Genomic DNA, 22,111 nt, shown 5'->3' with positions numbered 1-22,111 from the left:
TCAGTCAGATATCCCAGTCTCCTTCTGGGATGATACAGAATAGTACAAATCACATTCCATTACAAACACTGCTAGAATGTGGAAATCCAGTCACAACTATGTAAGTATAAATAAATATTGTGAACGGAACAATTAAAGAGCAACAATCCCTAAGCTTCTCCACATCAAAAATATAGTCAGCATCTGTTTGTATTTGAACACACACTGAAAGCAGCTCCTTAAATCCACAGATTTCACGAGTATCTGCGTTAGCAACTCTCTAAACTTTCATACTGTGATGTTTGCTGTGTTTAAACCTGGTACTGATGCACCTAGAAACAATAATGAGAAAACTGGGGCCCATACTGGCTGCTCACCTGCTTCTGACCTCAGGGGGAGCTCAGCTGGAGTAGGGTGAAGCATTTCAAGGTACGAGCCAGTTTGAGTCTGAAGGTGCCTTCATGTCACATAGGCACTCAGATAAGGTTCTCAAAGATTGTAACAGAATTTTAAAAGGCTTTGTGGAGTGAATCCATTGCCTACCTGATAGATATGACAGATGATTGCACACCATCTTAACATTTACTGTCTTTGAAGTGATTTGCAGAGCCTAAGATAATAAAGTGATCCCCAATAATGCTCCAGAATCAGAGCACAAAAGAGTCTGCCAGAGGCCCAGCTCCCCTGCAATGCAGGGAAACACAGCCCAAGCAACATCAAACAGGAGAACAAGTGAGCAACTATTCCTTGCTTCCTTTGGTTTCTTAATTACCAAATCAGCCTAAGCAAAAGTAAACAGTATTTGCTGAAAAGCATCAGTCGAAAACATATAGAAATGATAACTTTTTGTTAGAGTTGTGCTAATTCTTCAATGAATATGTTAAAAGACTGATCATGATTTAATCTGCCTTTAAAAAAAACTTCAGCCAATCATTGCAGTTATACATCCCTCATAGCTGGAAAAATACTGAAATGCAAAACATATATTGATCAGTAACATTTTACTTTTCAGAAACATTAACAGTAGTTTCAGCTTTAGAAGAAAGGGCTGTAGCCCACAGTGAATGTAAAATATTCTAGTATACATGAACTAGCAATGGCAAAGATGTGCTATGATTACCATTCAATCAATTTTTCTTTTCATCCCTATGTCCCATTAACCTGCTCTCCCATTCCCTGTGGAATGCTGTTGGTTTATACCACAAACAAGATCTTTCCCATAAGGACAGAGGTGTGTTTGTTTCTCTAAACTGCCCCATGAAAATATGAAGTATCTCTTAGGCAAACTTCTGCTTAGGCTGATGAGTACAAACTCATCAGAATTTTGTGTTCAGACAGTTGACAGTTCTTGTTTCAGACAGGGGTAGCACCTCACTGCTGGAATTCACATTCTGATTCCTGATAAAACCCTTCTGTGGTTGCTTTGCTGCTTCCAGCACTGTTAGCCTTTTTATTCTTTTGTTTTGTCTCTCAAATGTGCTGTCCTTTGCCACAGTCATCATTGTTTCGTAATTTTAAGATTAATTCATGAAACTTAAAGTGATTCATAAGATCCCCTCAAGGTCAGAGCTAAAAGGAATCATGAACAGTATGATCCTTCAGGACAGACATGGCAGTGAGTGTCTCAGTGCTGTGAGAGACAGGGAGTAATGGGAATTTTTATACTTCATGACAATACTGAAGGTTACTTCACAAGCTCCAAATCCAGATTTTCCAGCAAAAAGACTGCCAAGCATAAAAAAAATATTTCTGCTTCGGCCTGGTGTCTGGTGTGGTAAGTCAGGGTGAATGGTCCATTAGCCCCCGAGAAGTCCAGTGGAACGTGGTGGAACAAATCCCGAAGGCGGCGCACAGATGAGTAATGGTGTTACACTGGATCAGGGTTACACGAGGAGAGGTGAACAATGGCAACTGGATTTCCAAAGCCTGCAATTTCTCTCCATGATTTTTTCTCTTCTAGCAACATGACCTTCTCAGTTTCCACTTTTCTTTGGAAAAAACACTGTATTTATCATGCCAGTGACCAGACTGATCACAACCCAGATAACCACATTAAACTAGTACAGATTTTACCATGACAAAGATGTATCCAAATTACCCTGTGCATGTTTATCTATTTTCAATAAAGCAAAACCAAAGTAGGTAGCTCAAAAATAGGAAGATGTGGTGGTTTCAGTTTGAAAACTGAAAAACCAAACAAAACTGAAAAACCAAACAAAACTGAAAAACCAAACAAAACTGAAAAACCAAACAAAACTGAAAACTGAAAAACCAAACTGCAAAACCATGACATTAAACATTATGATGAACAGATTTTCTGCATCATTTATGTAATGAATAAGCAGTAAATATTATTCTCTACTACTTTGAGAAGAAACGATAGTGGTAAGTAGAGGAGAAAAAAGGAATTTAAAACTCCAAAATAAAAGTAAATTCTAATTCAATACACACTACAGCTAAATTTGATCAAGTGCTGAGCACTTCATAACAGAAGCAGCATCTTTATCCTGAAGATTATCCTCCTCTTCTTACATATAGTTCTCTTCAAGGCACCTTTTTTTCCCCACAAAAATGCCTTGATTGATAATGAAATTCAGTGACAAACCTGTGGGTTCTCCAAAGACAGATTGCAACTTTTGGAGAATTATTGTGTCTCCTAAAATGTGAACACAGACTGTTTTGCTCAACAATTCCAAGAGATGTCAGGAACATGGTAGGTTATGCATACTGTTTTCTTTTGCATAACACAGACTTCTGTAACATACAGAAGATCTCTCATCTTAAAATTCCTCTTTTAATTAATTTTTCCACAATTCAGCACCATGTTCCAAGGAATATAAAAAAAAACAAGGCACTGAAATCCCACGAGGAACTCCAATAACATAATATGATACCTTGTAATTTATGAGATTCATATGAGACTCTTTGCACTGTGGAAACAATTTTACCAGGATTGCATACGAAGTGTGATCCTTCAGTATGACAGTGTTCTAGTGTTCTCTGTCAGAAAGCAATGTTTGTTTGGGGATTTTTCCTCAGCACTAAAATAAAATTGACAGAATACAGTGATGCAAAGAATAAAAAAATCATCCTTTTACCTTCAAAGAATCTTCAGTCTAACCCCTAAGTCTAAACTTCTGACAAGGAAAGGGAAAAGGTAGAACATATCCTGGTGGTGACAATGAAAGGAAATGGATTTTTAATATGAAATAGGTCACCTTTATGACCAGGTGTCAGCTGTGAGTGAATGATGGATGCCTCAGAGAGATGTTTCAACCTACAGATGTATGAGTGACACATGAAAATTTTCAAGCAGAAGCTGCTTGCATAAAAGACAGAGAACATAATGAAGAAGTGTTATCTGACCTTTAGAGGGGAGAAAAATGGAGAGGGATTGTGCAGATCACTGATACTTCCACAAAAACAAAAGTTAAAGTTCAAGCTGTACTACAGTCATACTGGGGCTTGTTCTCTCCCTTGCACAAATTACTGCTCTCCCCATGACCTGGGGAGATAGATAACAAGATAACATTACCTGAAGAGGTACAGAAAGAGGTACAGGATTTCCCTAGGACTCTGCAAGTATAAACATTTAATTATTCATTTTTTCATGAATGGGTTCATCATATGCTGTTTCTATAAGCAATAGACAAAGGTAATTGTGGTTCCTTCTTTCACATTGCTTATCGTACATGTGTACATCCTGTGCTTTTTCTGACATGGATTTCTCCCTAAATTTCATACACAGTGCATTCACAACAGTTCTCTCCCACAGAGTGCTGAAGGGTGGTGGGTTGTGTCTGGAACTGGGAGATGCTCAAGGAAGGAAGGATAGGGAGCACTTAGGGCAAGTTCCTCTCGACCAGGCTCTTTATTGCTCTCAGATTTAAGGATGGTCCTTTCTCCTCAGAACTTAATTTATACAATTTGTCAAGAACAAAGAATGTACAGATTAGTAGCTCAGAATTAATCAGCTGAAATCAGCCCCTGTCACTCTACTCCCACAAAATTGAAAGCCCTCTCAAAGAATCAGTGCCTTGGAGCTCTGGATAATCATCATTTAATATTTGAAACCACCACTCAGGAGGTACCTATCTATCAACATGTCACTTCACACACTAACAAAACAATTCTTCTTCCATTGTACCTGAGCTTAAGAATCTCAAGGTGTTTTGGAAGCAGTAAGCCTGAAAAGTCTTATGGAAATCTTGTGATTCCCAATGAAAAGGTTGAGTTGGGACACCTCAGTGGTTGTTGGATTTCTGGGAGGAACTCAGTTCGGACCAATGAAAATTAAATCTCTTTAAAACCATGTTTAGCTTAATGCTTAAAACTTGAAACACCAGAAGTGGCCATTCACCTTTAACTTAAGTCAGAGTCTGTCAGTAGTTACTAATGCTGCTGGATCCCCTATTAGATCAGAGCCATCATAGAACACAAAATCTATCACATGCAAACAGAATTTGTAAAATGTTTTATGCCTCTTGATCATAACCTCAGAAAAGTATTGATTAAATTTAAGATATAAAGAAAAAAATGCTAATGACAGATAGCAAGGCTGCTGACACATCAACATTTAAAAGCACTTGGCTGAGTTGTTTCTTTTTATCTATCAAGAATGACTTTTGCATATTTTTATATTCTAAAAATACAGAATTAACTGCATCTGTTAGATCAATAGCATAAAGTATCAATGCTGTCATCCATAAACACCCAGTCAGTTTTATGAACCAGATTATTAGTAGTTAAATATTTAAAGCTGCTTGCCCTTTGGATCTCACTTTGATGCTTGCAGCCAGACCATACTATCTTCCAACACCACATCCAGGCTCCACAGTGTGGGAAGAAGATTTTGAACCAGACCAAGAGCAAAATTAATTTTCCATCCTTCCAGACATGAAAAGAAAACCAAGAATGGGTTCAAAACAATACCGTACATTTTGGCTCATTAGAGATTGTCTTCAAGGAATGATACAGAATGAGCCATGTGAGAAAAGGCACAACAAATTTAAAGGGGCAGAGTTAGGAATAAAGGTTTGGTTATTGCTGTGAGTCCTGCCACACACAAAGCAATAGCCCAGCAAAGAGTGAATCATCCAGCCACACTTGCTTTGTCTCCTTTTGTTTCATGACTTTCTCTTTCCTTTGCAGTGTTGTCACCCTCAGCCCTCCTCTGTTCAAGTCCATCTCATTCCCCATAATTTGCTCCCTCATCCCTTGCCTTGTTTGGTTTGAAAGCTTAAAAAATAAATATATGCCAGAGACCATCTATTACAAGTAACTCACTGAAACAATATTTCAATTAAATCAAAATTACTGATGTTCAAAAACTGGGAGGGCACAGGCAGCAGCAGAATTGGGGCTGTTTTTATCAAGAGTATTCCAGGAGCTGATTCAACAATCCCTGGCATGTCCATGGGAGAGAGGCAGGGAGAGGTGGGCAGGGAAATGGCAATGCTGTGACATGGTCCTTGCATCCAAAATAGGGTCAAGGCAGCAGCAACCACAGCACAACACATTTAACCTGGGAACGAGATTGTCTCCCTGGAATTGTGCCCATTTCCCCAGGGTACTCGTCAGGCTGTGCACTGAAATGTAACAGTTGGTTTCAAACAAACCCACAGTTATATGACACTGAAATTTTAAGACTGAAATCCTGCTGGTTTCCTTTCATGGTAACCAAGGAACAAACTTAGAGCTACAGAGTAAAAATCAAAGGAATCCAACAAAAAAAATACAGTATTTTGCTAATTCTTGGTGTCCAGTTGTATCTAAAATGATTCCTGTTTTGTCTTTTTTCAGTTCCTCCAATTACTTATTCTTTCTGTGGGCTGACCAAGATATTCTGAGCTGTCTGTGGCAGGTGGGACAAAACTCACATTCTATGGACACAAACAGGGTTAAACCTTAAAGGAGCACTTCAGCATCCAAGGCAAGGGGAGTGGGCACTGAGGTGTGGAAAGGATGCTCACAGAAATAAGTTTACAGTGAAATTTGGGACACCTCTGCTAGACAACATCTGTGCACAAGCAACAAGACAGTATAATGTGTGATTAGCCCAGGTATGCTGAATTGTCTCCTGACTCTGGAGGAGATGCTCTGCTGGGACCCGGCAGAGATGGGACTGATGGAATTCAGAGAGGGAGAAAAGCACAAACATTAATTCCAGCCAGAACAAGGCTGACTCCCAGAGTCACCAAGCACAGACCTGAATTCCAAAAATAAGGGATAGATTTATCTAGCACACTGGCCCCACGATTGCTACTTAGCTGCATCACACAGGAATCCAATGTGTTCAGAAATTTGTATGAACTGTACTGGTAAATGAAATAATAAATGTCTTCCCAGTGGATTCCCATTGATTTAGAAAATACACTGAATTATTTTAAATTAAAAAGTGGATGTTTACAGATTTCACAGTCAAAAAGGTAGTGTGGCACAACCACTTTGCTTGCTACTGCTAATAAGTCTGTCATCATAACAAATTAGCATATCTGTGTAAAAATATACATGTATTTGCATATATTCATCTGCAGACATTTCCGTTCCTGTTTTAAAAGTACTTCACAATGTCATCTCAAACCCTGTAGTCACTACTAGTATTTATATGAAGTCAGTTAAAGTTAAGATGCCAAAATAGTGCTTTTGTTTCCAGGAGACCTCTCTGTCAATTTATTTCAATTTAAATATAGCATATTAGTTTTCTCTAAAAAAGAGGGAAGAAACAGAACTGAGCTTTTTGTCACTTGGAATCACATTATCTCCTAAGTATAATTCACATAAAACAAATTATGAGACTGATCAAATGCTCTGTTAACATAATTCTTTAATAATAATATCACTTAGATCTTAAACTGCTTAATTAGATTTCAGTCATTGCAATCAACAGCCTCATTGAAACTGTTCATCTATAATTTATACTCTTTGCATTTTACTGTTCATTTTAAAAACAGCATTAACAATAAGAGCCAATCGTAAGAAGGAAAAAATAGTAAAAATTAAAACCCTCTAGGTTTTGGGGTGAACTTAATTCCTGATTCACTGAAGATAAGTGAAGATATTTCAACTGGTTTGAATAGATTCATGATTTCCCTTTAGGAAAAATACATTTGGACTTCAACCACACATCTAGATACAGCTTTTGCATCTGACCACAAATCTGAACTGAATAAAGTAAGTAGTGCTTTTATTGGAAAGTTGATAAATTAAATAGAACTTTCAGACACTTGAGGTCTAAACACATTCAATTTAACTTCCAGTCATTAAGCAGATTTTTCTAGATAATGAAGGTGTAAAGAACAGGCATAGACAATGCAACATTTGCTGAAGTCATGTTCTTTACTTTAAAGAAGACATGTTTACTGGGAACAATGCAGAAGTGTTCTGTAAGGAAGTATTTGTGCATTTTTGATCATTAGAAAACAGCCATGCCCAAAATAACTTTTTTTTTTTTTGAGTGCAGATAGAAATAGGTCATCCAGGAGCAGATGACTTACTGTCTTAGAATAAATTACAATTATATCTTCTATGGTAAAGTACAACCTTTGGGTCTGGCCTGCAGGAAACAGAATTTGCCATCTGATACCAGCGCCCTGCACAGCACAGGTGGGATATTTCAGCTCCAGGACTTTAGATAAGATTTGAGGATTTTGGTTCCTCTTTGAACAGAGAATATCTTCATGTTAACAACTCAGGAGTTTTGCTTTTATTCGTATTATTTTAAGATCCAGATGTTTATCTGTTGTTATTGCAATATGGCATATTTATATACTTCCAGATTTATAAATATACTCCCTTTAAACACACAGTGATCAGTCAACACCTTGGTGTTTCTTCAATAACTATTTTAGCTGCTTAAACTGAACACATTTCAGTCGCTCCTTCCTAGCAGTGCCCACAACAGACCCCAGCAGGATTTTAACACCCATCCCTCTAGAGCATTCTGCTGATATGCTCAAAATATAAGTGTAAACTAGCAGGCATCTGCTAAGCTACTAGGGAAGTATCCAGTAAGTAAATAAATGCATCTGGGTTGCAGCCACTGAGATTTATAGCACTTTTCCCCGATTTCCTTTTTCACACTACAGTAAATACAGTAATGGTGCTGGCTAATAAACAGCCATAAATCTGCCTTCCTGTGTTTATGATGTTTGCTGATTGAAAAGTAATGCTGTGAAACTGATGAAGTCAGGGACTATGAATGCAGGAAGGCGTTGGGTGCTGGGGGGAACATGTTTTTAGTACATTTGAAACAGTCCATTTTGCAAGAGGTCTCCACTCCCACATCAATAAGTTGGGGTTTTCTCATAACCTTCACCCCCTCTATTTTCCACATGTTGTAAACTAGATTTTTATTCCTAATAAATTCAACAGATCCAGTGCAGATGTAGAATAGAAGAGGAGGTCTGGAGTTTTGTGAACATGGCTTCTCATCAGCAACTTAATTCAGTTCCCATGAAGTCGTCGGAAAAATTCCTGGAGACTTCCATGAGAGCTGAATTGGGCTTCTGTTACTTCCTTCCTTCCACACTGTTTCTTTTATCCCCCTCTTCCATCCTTGAGGGCAGTTTGGGAACAGTAGTATAGAACACAAAGCTGTTCTTCCAACTCAGTTAATGGAGCCCTGCACCAAACTTCTCAAAGTGCAGCAAATGTGGGCCGCAGGATCTCTGCAGGCAGAGAGCATCTTCCCAGGAATATCCATACTGATTCTCTCAGCATCTTACATTCTGCTGACCCTGATGGGGCTGTCCATAAAAGTCAGACATTTCTTTTCAAGTAATGACACTGATGAGAAAAGTGACAGTGGGGGGTTTTTCTCAGACATTTGTAGGTGTTAGTTTGAGAACTAAATCAGAAGCAAACAGAAAAGGTGACTTAATTAAATGATTTTATCTTTAGAAACTCTGGAAACAACTTATTTTATCAACTAAAGACTTGGCACTTCTGTATGTTGGAAGTGCTATACACTTGTGAAAGGTAGCTCAAATATTAATTAAATCAGTTTGCAGATGTCAAATCTGTGAGATGTCAAGTGATAGCTACAGGGAATTAACTGTGGTTATATTTAAAAAGAGAGGAAATATTTTCCTTTCTACCAATGAGAAGATAGACATTGTTGGCATTGAGCAACAGAAGTGATAACTTCTTTGCAATCCATCTCCTCTTGCCCATGTATCCCCTTTGCTCCTGGCAGATGTGCTAATTTCAGCGAAGTTTAAAGTGAATTCCTTCAAAGAAAACAGTCAAGACAGGCCTAGCTATGCTGACCTGTAAAAGGTCTCTAAAGAGGAAGCATAATTTAATTTTAACAACCTTTATCCCCTCCAGCAGTTACAGCTACCAATGCTGCAGACTGATATAAAATCCCCAGGGCTACAGGAACCTCAATACAAAGGAGGAGGTGAGACTTTATGACTGACTGAACAAGAAATCCCATTATTTTCCTTCCACAAGAGCCCATGCAAGACTCTTCCTCATGCCCTCACAGTGAAACCTGCACTACTGCCAAAGGGGGAAACCCTCAAATTCTCCCTTGCTACACAGGAGAATTCCCTCAGGAATTGCAATGGACACTCTCCTTCCCAGCTGTTATTGACTCCTCAGAACTGCATAAAGCCAGGACAGGTGAGCTGTCAGGAACTCATCAAAGTTCACAGATTGGGGGTAACATCCATTTTTATTCCTGTTTTTGATACACACAAAATGCACAGACCAAGCAGATTTAGGACTGACGCAGGTGGGAAAAAAACCTTTTTGAACAGGAGAATATTTTACTTTCCGTAACCAAACTATATTTTGCTCAATAATATTTGAAATTTGAGTTAAACTGTACACCAGGACTAGCATAATTTTAATAGGTATTTTGCAGTAGGAGAATTGAAAACTCTAAATTTCAAATGCAAAAGAAAAAAACAAACCCTGTGCAGCTCTAACACTGAAAGGTCACTGCTTATCTTGCTTTATCCCTGCTATGCCCAGTTTATAATTTTTTTGCCATATATGAATCTCCGGACCCATTTTTATTAGTGCTAAAATAGACTGTTCTCCCACTGTCACACCATCTGTCTTTTCCTCCTGCCTGCCAGTATACAGAACATCTAGGAGTTGTTCTGAAAGGACAAAAATGGGAAAGAAAGAAAACTGTATTGTTTTGGTCACACACTCTGCTGGTGACAGCCTGTTTCCAGCAGCGACTGTCTCCACAGAGGGACACATTCAGCCTTCGCCAGCCTGTGACACACACTGAGTTTAAAAAAAACCCAACAAAAACGCAAAACAAAACCCTCACTGGTCTGAAATGAGGAGAAATGAGATTTGCTTTCTGCTCTCCCACTGTGTGATTCCAGAGAAGGGCAACTCCTCCCAGTATCAGCACTGCCCTGTTGACATTTCAGGTTCTGTCTCGGAAATTTGTCCTGACAAATTTCTGATTCAGACTGAGCCTGAATCAGCACCAACAAGACCTGTTCACAGCACACACCAGGAATGGGATTTTCAGAAAGTGGCAGCAAACACAATATGGGCTGTTGCTGCCTTTTTAGAATTGACTTTGACTTTAAATGTAAAAACTTTTGGGGGCACTTTTTGATAGAGGTATCAAATTCCTTTTTTCCCCACATAACAGCTCTTGGTATGACTGGCAATCCAGGAGACTGCAAGCTGCACTTATACCCAAGACAAGGCAGAAATGAAAAAGTACTGAGTGGCACAAGTGGGGCAACAGGCTGTTATTACAAGGAGTGGCCTCACAGATAATTTTACACCTGCCTGACACAGCAGCCACATCTCATGAAACGAGCTGGATCACTCACGTTGTGTTACGTGTTCGAAATAGCTGCAGACATTTTTCCAAGAGAAGCACATGGAATCAATGGTCTGTCAGCAGAAAAAGAAAAAGGTAGAGTGAGAATGCATCATTCAGACCAGATCATCAGGCTGACCATCACCCAAGTTCTGTGAGGTTGTACCAGGAGACTGAGAAGGACTGAGAAGCACAAGATTCCTGTCAGTGTTCAGTCTCTGTCCACCATATTTAATACATTCAACTCCTACTTGGAGAGAACAGTCAGACTTGTTTAGTTCCTGCATTGGGAATGAACGGTCACCTCCCTGTCTGACCATAGGATATTTCAAAAGCAATAAAAGAGTGGGTGATGACAAAGAATGAGGGATAAAATAGATTCAGAAATACAAAAGCCCAGAAAGTTCTGGAAGCCATATTTTCCACTTGTTTGCATGCATGAGCAATTAATAACAAAATTTAGTTTCACAGAAATAAATCCCAGCACTGTATGAGCCTATTCCAGTATGTGACAGCACTTCAGAGCTCAGATTGAGAGGCTGGTTAGACAAAATAGAGAGGGACAGCTTTGGAACTGGGGAGCTTCCATTTCCTTTCCATCCACTACCACAGCAACACAGCTTCATAGTCTAACAGTTCTTGCAGTAGCCTGGCTTTTTTCTTTGGGCTAAAAATGAATTGGCATTGAAGCCATTTGATTTTTCAAACTTTTAAGATTTTTCATGGGAAAATAGCACCATCTGTAGGGAAAAAACGGACCAAATTTGATTAAAATGTGTGTCTATTTTCAAGCCATTAAGCAAAAGTTAGGACTAAGAATAAATACATTCTTTAACAAAATTGGACCACATTTTATCCTCAGAGGAAGCCAAATGGACTTTTGCTGGTCTTGTGAAGGAAGGACAATGCCATTCCCATCCCATGATAAGAAAAAAGGTGCTATGACAAAAAATTTTCTACTTAATCCCCTCTAACACTGTTCAGAAGGACAGTCATAAATAGCCTACAAACCCCAAGTTCTTCCCCAAATACCACCATGACAGCAAAGTTATATCAGGCTTCTGTTAGAACTGTTTTTTAGTTATTGACAGGAAAAAAGAATCAGTCTTTTCAGTAAAGTTCCCTGACTGTTGGCCAATTCTCTTTCTAACATATGCATCTTTTATCCTAAAGCACATATATGTACTAGAGAATTTGGCTGCCTGGTGTGAATGAGTAAAACATTCAACAAGAGAAGGAGCTCCATAAAGATATAACAGACTTCTAGTTGCATGTTCTTCTTTAATGAGAAGATGAACATTATCTCAATTGACATGACACTAATAGTGGTAGTAACTATTCTGTGAGCCATTTCCTCTCTAAAGAGAATCAAAAAGCTCCCATTGCTAAATACTCCCTAGAAAGAAAAATCATTTCTCTGGACTGAGTCCTACTTCTACCCTCACCTTGCTGGGAAACACTGTAAAATAATTTAAATAATTCAAAACCTTAGTTTAAAATACAAGGAAAGTCTACTGGCTTAGGAAACATTCACAGTTTTTCTCACAGTGCTTGAAATGTTTATATAGACTGTACCTTATTTCCTAGCATGAATGTCATTGGATTCTTTGAAAGCCTTTAAGATGTATCATGACATTTGTCGCTTTTAAAGGTAGCATTTCAATTAGCCTAATGATGGTTTCCTAGGAGAACTGAAGATCCACTTAAAAACACTGCACAGATCAGAAAAGCAAATGTGTGCATGTAGACATGCTTATGTCTGTCTTCATCAGACAGTCAGAACAGTGTTGTTACTTGCCTGTGGACCTTTCTCTTAATTTAGCCTTCACATTTCACTCCAGTTTCTATAGTGACCTTTATTTCTTAGTGACAGTTGAACTATGCCTGAATGCAAAATTTAAGAGCCATCCTTGTCCATATTGCCTATGAAAATCCTCAGGGATCTTCCATAATAGCTGTACCACAGCTGCACAAACTGATAATTCAAGAGATATTCCACTTGGCATGGAACTGATAGCTGCATCACATAACATTACTAATGCCATTTTATTTGTCCAGCCTTGAGGTGAGATGTGGAAGAGCAGAGTGTTTACAAAGCCCCAGCAGCAGCTTATTCCAGGAGCACAGCTGTTCCACTGGATAACAGAAAAGCATGGCCCTGCTGATCCCAGCCCAGGATGGGCAAAGGGCTCACAGGAACAAAGCCCAGTTCTTGCAAGAACTACATCAACATCTCCCTGGGAAGTCTCAGGGGCATTTAAAATCAATCTCTCACCACTGCTGGTTTTGAAGCTACAGAAGAAGATGTGAGGAGTCAAAGAGAAACCTCTAAGTTCAGCTCCTCCCGAGAGCCAGCTGAGGGCTCATCACACATGAAATGCCATCCTACTCCTTTTGGAAGCATTGCTTTCTGCAGTTCATAAGAAAAGTTTATATAATCAACTGAGGAGGGGGCACTCAAAAAGCATCAGCAGCTGCAAAATCAAGAGTTGAATGAACTGAAGAAAAGCTTCAAGACAGCACTGATGCCAGGTGGCATTAGTCTGCAGTGAGATCTGGGCATAAAAATAAGATACATGCTGTTCTCATCAATGAAGCACACCGAGCTTGTATTTCGTAAAAATTGCAAATTTGTTTGAACAGCCCAGGAGATATTAATCAAAGACTGATTTGCTGCAATCTGCCATTCCCTCACTTGTCTTACATATCTGGCTTTGAAGCTGGAGAGTGACTTTGAGTCTCTGAAGTTATTTTCCATTTTCTGACATAACACCACCAGCTGTTGCTGCCTTCTGGGATGAGACAGCCCAGGTAAATTCACCCATATGGAGAGAGCTGGCTAAGGGGAGCCTCCACTGCAGTTACACACTCATTCAAGAGCACACAGACACATTCTGCAGGGTATTCTACTCCAGGCTAAATTTCATTTAATTTCATTCACTTTCTGAATCTGAAAACCTTAAACAAAACAGTGAGATTTTCTTAAGGTCTTCCATGTATGCAGAAATCATGATGCTTAAGATGCTCAGGTTAAAATGTTTCAATAAAGCAACATTTGTTTATTTCACTCAATATGTTTTTAGGACCTGATTTGAATTTGCAAATTGAATTTGCCCCATCACCACAAAGCAAATTTCATCAAAGTGAGAAGTTTGTTCTTACTGTCTTCCATTCTTCTCATGCTTTTATCTGCAGCACCCTGAGATCTGAACAAATTGTGCTTCATCAGAAAATTTCCACTTTGCAGAGCAGCTTTTCTGCCCCCCTCAGGGAAAACTAATGTAAAAATGTGTTTTCCTCCAACTTTTTCCTGTGCAGAAAACTTAGATTTGAGCCTCCACACCAAAATGTGATGAGTAGGAATGGAATAAATGGGTCAGGTTTCAAGAGATGTCTAGCTGCAGTGATATTTGAGGCTCAGGAATGTAACCTGGCAGACAAGCTGTCATGGGAAAAACGTGGAAGATCTCAGCATATTAAGCAAAAGTCTTACCACAACTCTTTCTGCAGCCTTCCCTTGCCTCACCTGCAGCTAACGAAACACAGGGAATTCTAATAACCTCAGCAGTTTCGTGAGTGTAATTAAACCTCCAAATTATGTGACAAACCCAGAGTAAAAAGACTTCTAAATTCTGCAGAGCTTTGTGCAGGTATGTGACATAAGCAAATTTCAAGGCCTTAAGGGTTTGTGCTGAGTCTGAAATTCACGCACGCAAGCCTTTCGTGCAGAGTCAGATGAACACTTCACTTCTCCGCTTGCACTTGACTCTGAGCCTGGCTCCACTAGAAGCTACAAATGATAACAAAACTTGGGGGTGGGAAGTGATACAAAAGGAATGAATTCACATAACACAGGAACTGAAGGCAACATTTGCACGAGCCCCTGCAAAGCCCAAATGCCAAACAGTCAGCATGTGCTGAGAAACACAAAATATTAATGACACTATGACAAAGCTCACACATTACAGCTCAGGAACAGGAGTCCTACTGCTCATGTTTGTATTTGATTTTTAAAAAGTAAGAGCATGCACCACAGATGTTGGGATTTCTGCAGCTCTGATTTGACTTGGAAAGCCATGATACAAACTGATAAGTGAATTCCCCAAGAGTGACTGTCCCACAGAGACTTTTCATCTTTCAAGACCTATCACACTTCATGGGATTACACTGTGTAATGTAACAAGATGATGTGTCTGAATACAAATCACTGTCTTCCTGCTGAACATGTAAAGAAATAAAAAACAGACCTTGCCTTCCTTTTTCTTTGGTACATATTCTGAGAGAAAATTTTAAGACAGTGTCTGAAGTCAAAGGAGTGACAAAACTTCTCTGCCAGCATCCAAATCACCAAGGCTACAAATGTTTCATTTGTTTCTCTGTTCAAACAAGGTGGGCTGTTTTCATTTATTAATGCCAGCAGAGATGTCTTTCCCTGCAACACTCTCACATGGCTCATCAGATGCATGCTCTACTTCCAAAACTCTCTTCTGATGTTTAATACTGATGTCTCTGCAGACAGCTCTCATTGCATCAATTAGGAAAGGAAGAACAAAGCATCCCTCAAATCACAGTATAAGGAATCCTAATGTATTTTAAAGGTAGCCTTGTGTAATGAGCCAGTGTAAATGTAAACTGAGTCTCTGGAATAGCAGAAAACAGCAGAGCAAAAGGAGAGTGCACAGAACTGAGACAATTACAGGAATCAACAGCATGGTCCCACCCCAGCGTGCCCAGGGGAAGCAGAGTTGGAAGGCTGTGCAATCAATGTGCTCTCAGCACTACAACCTCCAGTACTTCCAGTGGCACAAAAAGGAGCTCAAGCATCTCTGAAAACTGAATGCCATCTTACCTCAGATCTGTTACTCTTGAATACTTAACTCGTGATTTACATCTTGCCCTTGATTACCATCTTCTTGACAGCAGTGTACAACTCCCTGCTCTCCTATTAAAAAAACAAAAACAGAAAACTGAAAAACAATCATGTTTCACTGAACAAACCTTCCTCCAACTTCTATAGTTGCAGATGAGAGGACAAGCTTATTTGAGTCCAGATAATCTTCCAAACTAAAAATATTAACAAAATTTCAATATATCATATTCTTCCTTCAGTCCACAATACCCTTGCAAGCAATCACTTTTTCCCTATAGATTACACCGAGCAACTCTGTGTGGATATGAAGCCAAACCTCCAATCTCTGCTCTCCTTCCAAGCCTCTCTTTGAAAGGTCTTCAGCCTAAAATTTATTATATGGCTTCATCCCAGCCTCTTATGAAAGCTTAATCTCTTAACTGAGCTGCTTGGCTTTTCCCCCTCTACTCAGTTTTCCTGTTTCAAACAAGGACAAGAAAATAACTTGATTTATGCCCACAAAAAGTCAACCAAGAGGCTTCTTATTGTCATTATAGGGATAAGCAACCAGTGTGTAGGGTCTAGATGTAACTGGGCTGCAGTTCCTGACTGCTTCACAAGAAAATACAACAAAGACTACCTTTTCAAAAAGCAATGTACAGTCAAACTGACTTTATTTGCTCTGGCCCAGTTTCTAAAGGCCACAACCAGCCTTTAGGAACACCAGTAATTATGCCAGTGATTTATTTTACACAGTGGGAACAGGATTAAAGGCATTCAAACAAAATTACAAAAACAACTGCCACAGAGAAAGTCTTTAAATTCTGATTTTTTACACCAATCACTGCTTTAAAAAACCACCACTCTTCACCATCTGATACCACATAGAACATTAGGATTCTGTTACTATTACTGTGCTGAAGTATTTTCTTCCAAGGAAAGATACTGGTTGAAGAGACAATTTTTGGAAAAACCCCAAATCAGAAGAGGCAGAATATGCCACTTTCATGATCATCTAGGATATTTTTCCAGCCCTATGACCTTCATTAAAAAATTTCCTACCCAGTCAAGTGATTAAAGTGATGAAAGGTCATTTAGCACTCTCTAGTCCTTAAAGGCATTCAGTCACTCTTTGTGCTGCAGAGTGTTTGTCCTCTCTCAGTGTTTACCAGCCCCGAGATGGCAGCCAGCAGGGCCACGATGGAAGAGTTGTTCATTTCTCCTACAGCAGTTACACTTTAGTACTAAAAGCTTCTGTTGGCTGACTCTCTTCTTTTGCTACATGATCACAGTGAAAGAGAAATCTTAATAACTCAGGAAAGGCTTCATGGATTGGGGCAGTCTGACACTCTTATCTTCCTCTTGGCATGAGCTGCCTTAGGGCACTTCCAGTCGCAGTACCTGTGCTTTGATATATTTTTTACAAATATTGACGCAAAATTCAGTTTACCTTGCATTGGTGTTAATTGTCAAAGTTATTCTCAGCAATAGTTTATTACTATAACTACCATGCTATTTAAAAGAAAACCTCATTTCTTATTACAGAAAAATCACAAGTGTTTTCCAAATCACCTGGTTCACTTTGCCAAATTGGACAGCAAAACTATAAATAAATTATCTTAGGACCAGAGTAAGCTGCTGAGCTTACCTGGCTGCTGGAATAGGGAACTGCCAACATTGAGAGGGCTGGAAGGTTTATTTGTTATTGATTATTACAATTATACATTAACACCCAAATGTCCCCTCTTTCCCCTCACAACTCCTTGAGTTTTTGATTTTACAAAACAGAGATCAACACAGAATTCCTCTCCTGAATACCTAAGAAGGTATCAGGTAAATGACAGAAGTAAGGAAATATTGCTATACCCTCTCTCTAGAAGAGAAATGAAACCTTAAATAATTCAACCAGAATAACACAGCAATTACTCTAAGCTCCAAGGAGATCTCAGCTTCCCTGAAGTTGATCCACAGGATCCAGACCCATAATTTAGGTGCAAGACAACTTTTCCACTCAAAACACAGATCAGTCATGATTTCCAGGTGAACTTAGATGGCAAACAGAGCACTCTTCTCTCTGGACATGTCCTTCCCAGATTACAGAGAACTGCAGCTTTAGACACTAAATGAAACCCAATTCTATCATGAATTTGAAACTGGGGACAGGAAGAAAATTGATCTAGAATGCTTTTTTCCTTGATCTTTCCTCTTTTAGGAATTGTACTACTTTTTATATTTTGTTTACTATCAGATTACTTTAAAGCTTATGTAACTATTTTTTTTAAATCTTGTCACTGTAGACTATATGTGGGGCATAAACTTATTCACCTTAAACTTGGCTTGGTCAAGCCATCAATCTAATTGGTTTGTGAAAAAAAATAGGTTTATAAGATCACAGAAGCTGGTAGTTACATGTGCATACTGGTAGTTACATCTTTTCCCATACAAATTGTTCTATTCCTTGGGGAAAAAAAATTAATCAACAGATTACTGGGAAAAAAAAATTCTAAATCCATGCTTGAGTACAAACAGTTTCCTAACAACAACCACCACCAACATATGCGCACGTACTCTGATACAAAATTGTGATCTCCCAAAAGTTTCTTCAAATTGGCAACACTGCCTCTCCTTATCCAGGACACACTTATAAATTCCAAATCAGATAACTTAGGGCTCAGAGGCAGCACCTGTGTTCTAAGCCATTTGAAATTTCATCTTTCTTAGACCAGACACTAAATTTATATGATCTATACTCAGCTTGCATGATGTGTTTGATGCTTTTATATAAAAACTTCCTTCAATAATGGAGAAATTCTTTTCTCTGAAAGATGGAATTCATCTCAGTTACACAGTAAAAAGCTACAGTTGAATGAATAAAGTACCCTACCTATCAGTGTCCAAAATAAAAAAAGGAATTAAAAGCTAATAAAAACTCCTGAACTGGCAACAGCCTTGCAATTTGGTGTTTGTTGGAGAGGCAAAATGTACCTGACCTTCCAAAGATTCCTAAAATAATCACCCATGATTAACAGAGTGCTATGAAAAGCACACGAGGAAGAAACAGTCAGCAGGACACAAACAGCACCATGTCCATAAGGTTTGGGCTTGAAATGAAGGCTCATGGTGGATGCATTCCCACATACAGCAAAGCATGGACAAAAAAACTCTGGAATCACCCAGTTTCTTAAATGGCTTGAATCCTGAAGAATCTAAGTAATTTCCACTGCTGCATTTCAAGGCAATTTCCCTTAACACAGACTTCACCTTATAGTTTTCTAGAAGATTATCTTAAAATAAAATGGAGAATTTTTAAAAGAAAAATAGGTACCAGAAAATTTGAAAGGAAGGAAAGAACTGATACCAAGCAGGGCATTTTCATGTTTTCAGATATTTCCATCCTTTTCTGTTTGTTGGCTGATTTGAGCTGCAACATTAAACACTCTGGCAGAAGAGAACAGAGAAAACAGCATCTCTCTCATTATTGCTGCCACCCCATGGACCTCACCTCACAAGCATGAAGAATCTCACCCAGATGAAGTTCTGTCACCATAACCAATGACAAAGAAGCCACATCACTCTCACAAATTAAATTTGGCTGGAAGAGTAGCAAAGAAGAAGAGAGTGCCAAGCATATTTTTGTTTTGCTAAATGAAAGGACGTTCTATCATTTCAGCTAGAACCCATATGTCACTCATACCAAGGGATATCAGTAACACATTTCCTTCTGAAGAAAGAACACAATGAACCAATTAATCAAACCTTGAAATGAGGATGAAAATTATTACAGCCATTTGTTAAAATACAAAAGGGCATTAAGAAAATAAACAGCAATATCTGCTATGGTTAATGGAGTGATATTTTCAGTATCCCAGGCTTGCAGAAAATTGGCACCTCCTTTCTGGGACTTGAGTGCTTCTGAATGCAGGAGTTTCTTAGCCCTCTTTCTGATTCACTAAAAATCAAGAGATAAAATTTATCTCTACCTAACATGAATTAGGGATAAGACTATTGAAATAAATGTGTCTGGTCCTGCACTGACTCAAGTCTTTTTCTACAACTTTGTGAGGACATTTTGAAACCCTCCTATTTATGTACTTAGATGACAGGCAGCAGTAGTGTTGAGCCCACCTAACTACAGCCTGAAGCTATGAATTTATTTGAAGCTGGCAGCCTAAACTGTCATCAAGTGAAAGAGGCACCTCCAAGGGGTTGTGAATCCTATGATGGTTGATAGCCCAGAGCAAGAGTCTCGTTATTAGACACAAAAAACAGGCAATGTAAGCTATACAAAATGGCAGGAAATGGAGAAGCAGTCTCTATTAATAAGTTTACCTAATGTGTTTCACTAATTTAAGAGTCTCAAAGAGGTCCATGACATCAAGACTGGAGTACTACAGAGATGGAAGGAGATGGAAGACAGAAGACAACACAGCTGTAGAACCATGGCTCCACCTCCTTCCCCATTTCACCAAGAAGTGCAGGTGGGGCATCTGCGAGGACTTTCAATAGATTTTCCTGAAAAGCCCTAATGTGATAACATTGGCCCAGCACATTTCACAGGCAGAGATACATCCCTCATGTGAGCAGTGAGTAAATCCTAGCGTGTGATATCTGCAATCAAGGATAAATACACAAATAAGTGAAGCACAGCACTGCAGTCATTTCTGATGTACACCTCTATCACCAGAGCTTTTTCTCCAGCAAAAACTAAAACTGAAACTCTGGAGCACTTAGAAAAGTTTTTCTGCCCTTTTCACTGTCATTTAAAATTTATTCAATGACAGACTGAAAAGCTCCACTAATTTCATTAACAATGAAATATGTTTCTCTTGAAATCTTTTTTCTCAGCAGTAGTAAAGTAAAACTGAAGTGAACCACAAAGGATGGTGCTGTTCAAGCAAGTCCTGGACAGTTCACAGCCTGGAGCAGATAATTTCATTTTATCACAACACTTTTGTTGACAAACAGAATGAGAATGAATGACCCTTCCACAAGCAAGAGCCCTTCTCCCTAGTGTTAGTGCCAGCAGCTGGGCAGCTCCAGGAGTACTGGCCTGGCCCTTGGACAAGGCTTTCCTCAGAAGGGGGAACTTTCTCACACAGACACCCTTTAGTTCACTCCTGTGAACTGCTGAGGCATTTCAGACTCCCCGAATGGGTCAGGCCAGAAAGGACCACACTGGGTCATCTGCTCCAGCAGTGTTGTCCCAGAGCTCAGTGCAAATAACCAAGAGACTTCAGGATTTTAGCACAGAAAGGTGTTCCATTGCTTTCAGCAGAAAATCCAGGTGAGTGCTGAGGATTCCAGTCCAAAAGAAATTCAAATTAAAGCCCTCATTCCAAACAGTTAAGCATTAGCATTGCCTGCTTGAATGAACAGTACAAGTGACTAAATGAGATTGCTAAACCTAAAGTTATACATGAGCAGAACCTTAGCAAGAACAATCCCCCAACAAACTAAAATTATCAAATTGGAAAAGCAACACTCAATTTCAATTACACAGGACAAAGCACTGGTGGCTATTGGCCTCCTAATTTAAATGGTGTTTATTTAAAGCCATTAATTAATAGAACCCTGAAATCTCACATAAAGTTGCCTGGGTAGAATTTCTGTTTCCACACCATATACACATGAAATTCAAAGTGAAAGGCTTAAAAGCTTAATGCAGTAAAGACAGAAAATATGAAACCTTTCAAATCCTCATTTCTGTGGCCTTTTGCTCACCCCAGTCTCCTATCACTTTTTTTTTCCTTAAAAGACATTATGTGTTAGGAGAGCAAAGCAGCCTGGGGAGGTGATATTTTACCATTGTCTGTGCCATTAATGCAGTTAAAAAATCCTCAGACTGGAAAAATCAGACAGATGCATCTTCCAGGTTCACATGTGCCAACTCCATCTGTTAAATCATTAAAACACAGGCTTGGCAGATTCTGGAGAAAAACACATTTGTTTTCACTATAAAGAGGAAGAGTAAACTTTCTTTCTGTTCTTACCACTCCCCCCTCCCCCATAATTACTTTAATGTGAAAGTCTGCATGAGTGCATACTATTTAAGATGCCACTGAAAGAGGTTTTGATTGAATTGGGATGTGTACGTGTCAAATTATAAGTCATAATCCAGGTTAGTCAAAGCACTATTAAACCAAGGTCTATAGATACATTAAGGTGCTTCATCATTTACCATTTATTGCATATATCATGTTACATCACCTATTTAAAAACTGATTTTCCTTACGGCAATGAACCTGTTCAGGTTAGTTTTAAAGGTGCAGTTTACATAAGGAGCAGCAAATCTGATCAAAGAAAGCTACCAAACCTTGAATGAAGAAACTAATAAAAAAACCCCTTTTTTCCAAATCTATATTGAAAAAAAATATTTTCTATCTTCAGTATAAAGAAAAGCAACATTAAGGTGCTTCATCATTTACCATTTATTGCATATATCATGTTACATCACCTATTTAAAAACTGATTTTCCTTAC

General features: G+C 38.9%; 1 long non-coding RNA gene across 1 annotated transcript in view; it reads right to left on the bottom strand.

Annotated features, from left to right (window-relative positions):
- The window catches only part of LOC136564060 (uncharacterized), a 188,430-nt gene extending 172,722 nt beyond the window's left edge, over window positions 1-15,708 (bottom strand). The window contains exon 1 of the long non-coding RNA XR_010784676.1: window positions 15,633-15,708. This is a non-coding gene — a long non-coding RNA (uncharacterized lncRNA). The remainder of the gene's footprint in view (window positions 1-15,632) is intronic.
- Window positions 15,709-22,111: the final 6,403 nt, after the last annotated feature.

This window comes from Molothrus aeneus, chromosome 17 (genome assembly GCF_037042795.1).
Source record: "Molothrus aeneus isolate 106 chromosome 17, BPBGC_Maene_1.0, whole genome shotgun sequence".
Lineage (NCBI taxonomy): Eukaryota > Metazoa > Chordata > Aves > Passeriformes > Icteridae > Molothrus > Molothrus aeneus.
The sequence above is the reverse complement of the archived record's forward strand: the minus strand, read 5'-3'. Positions and strand labels throughout refer to the sequence as shown.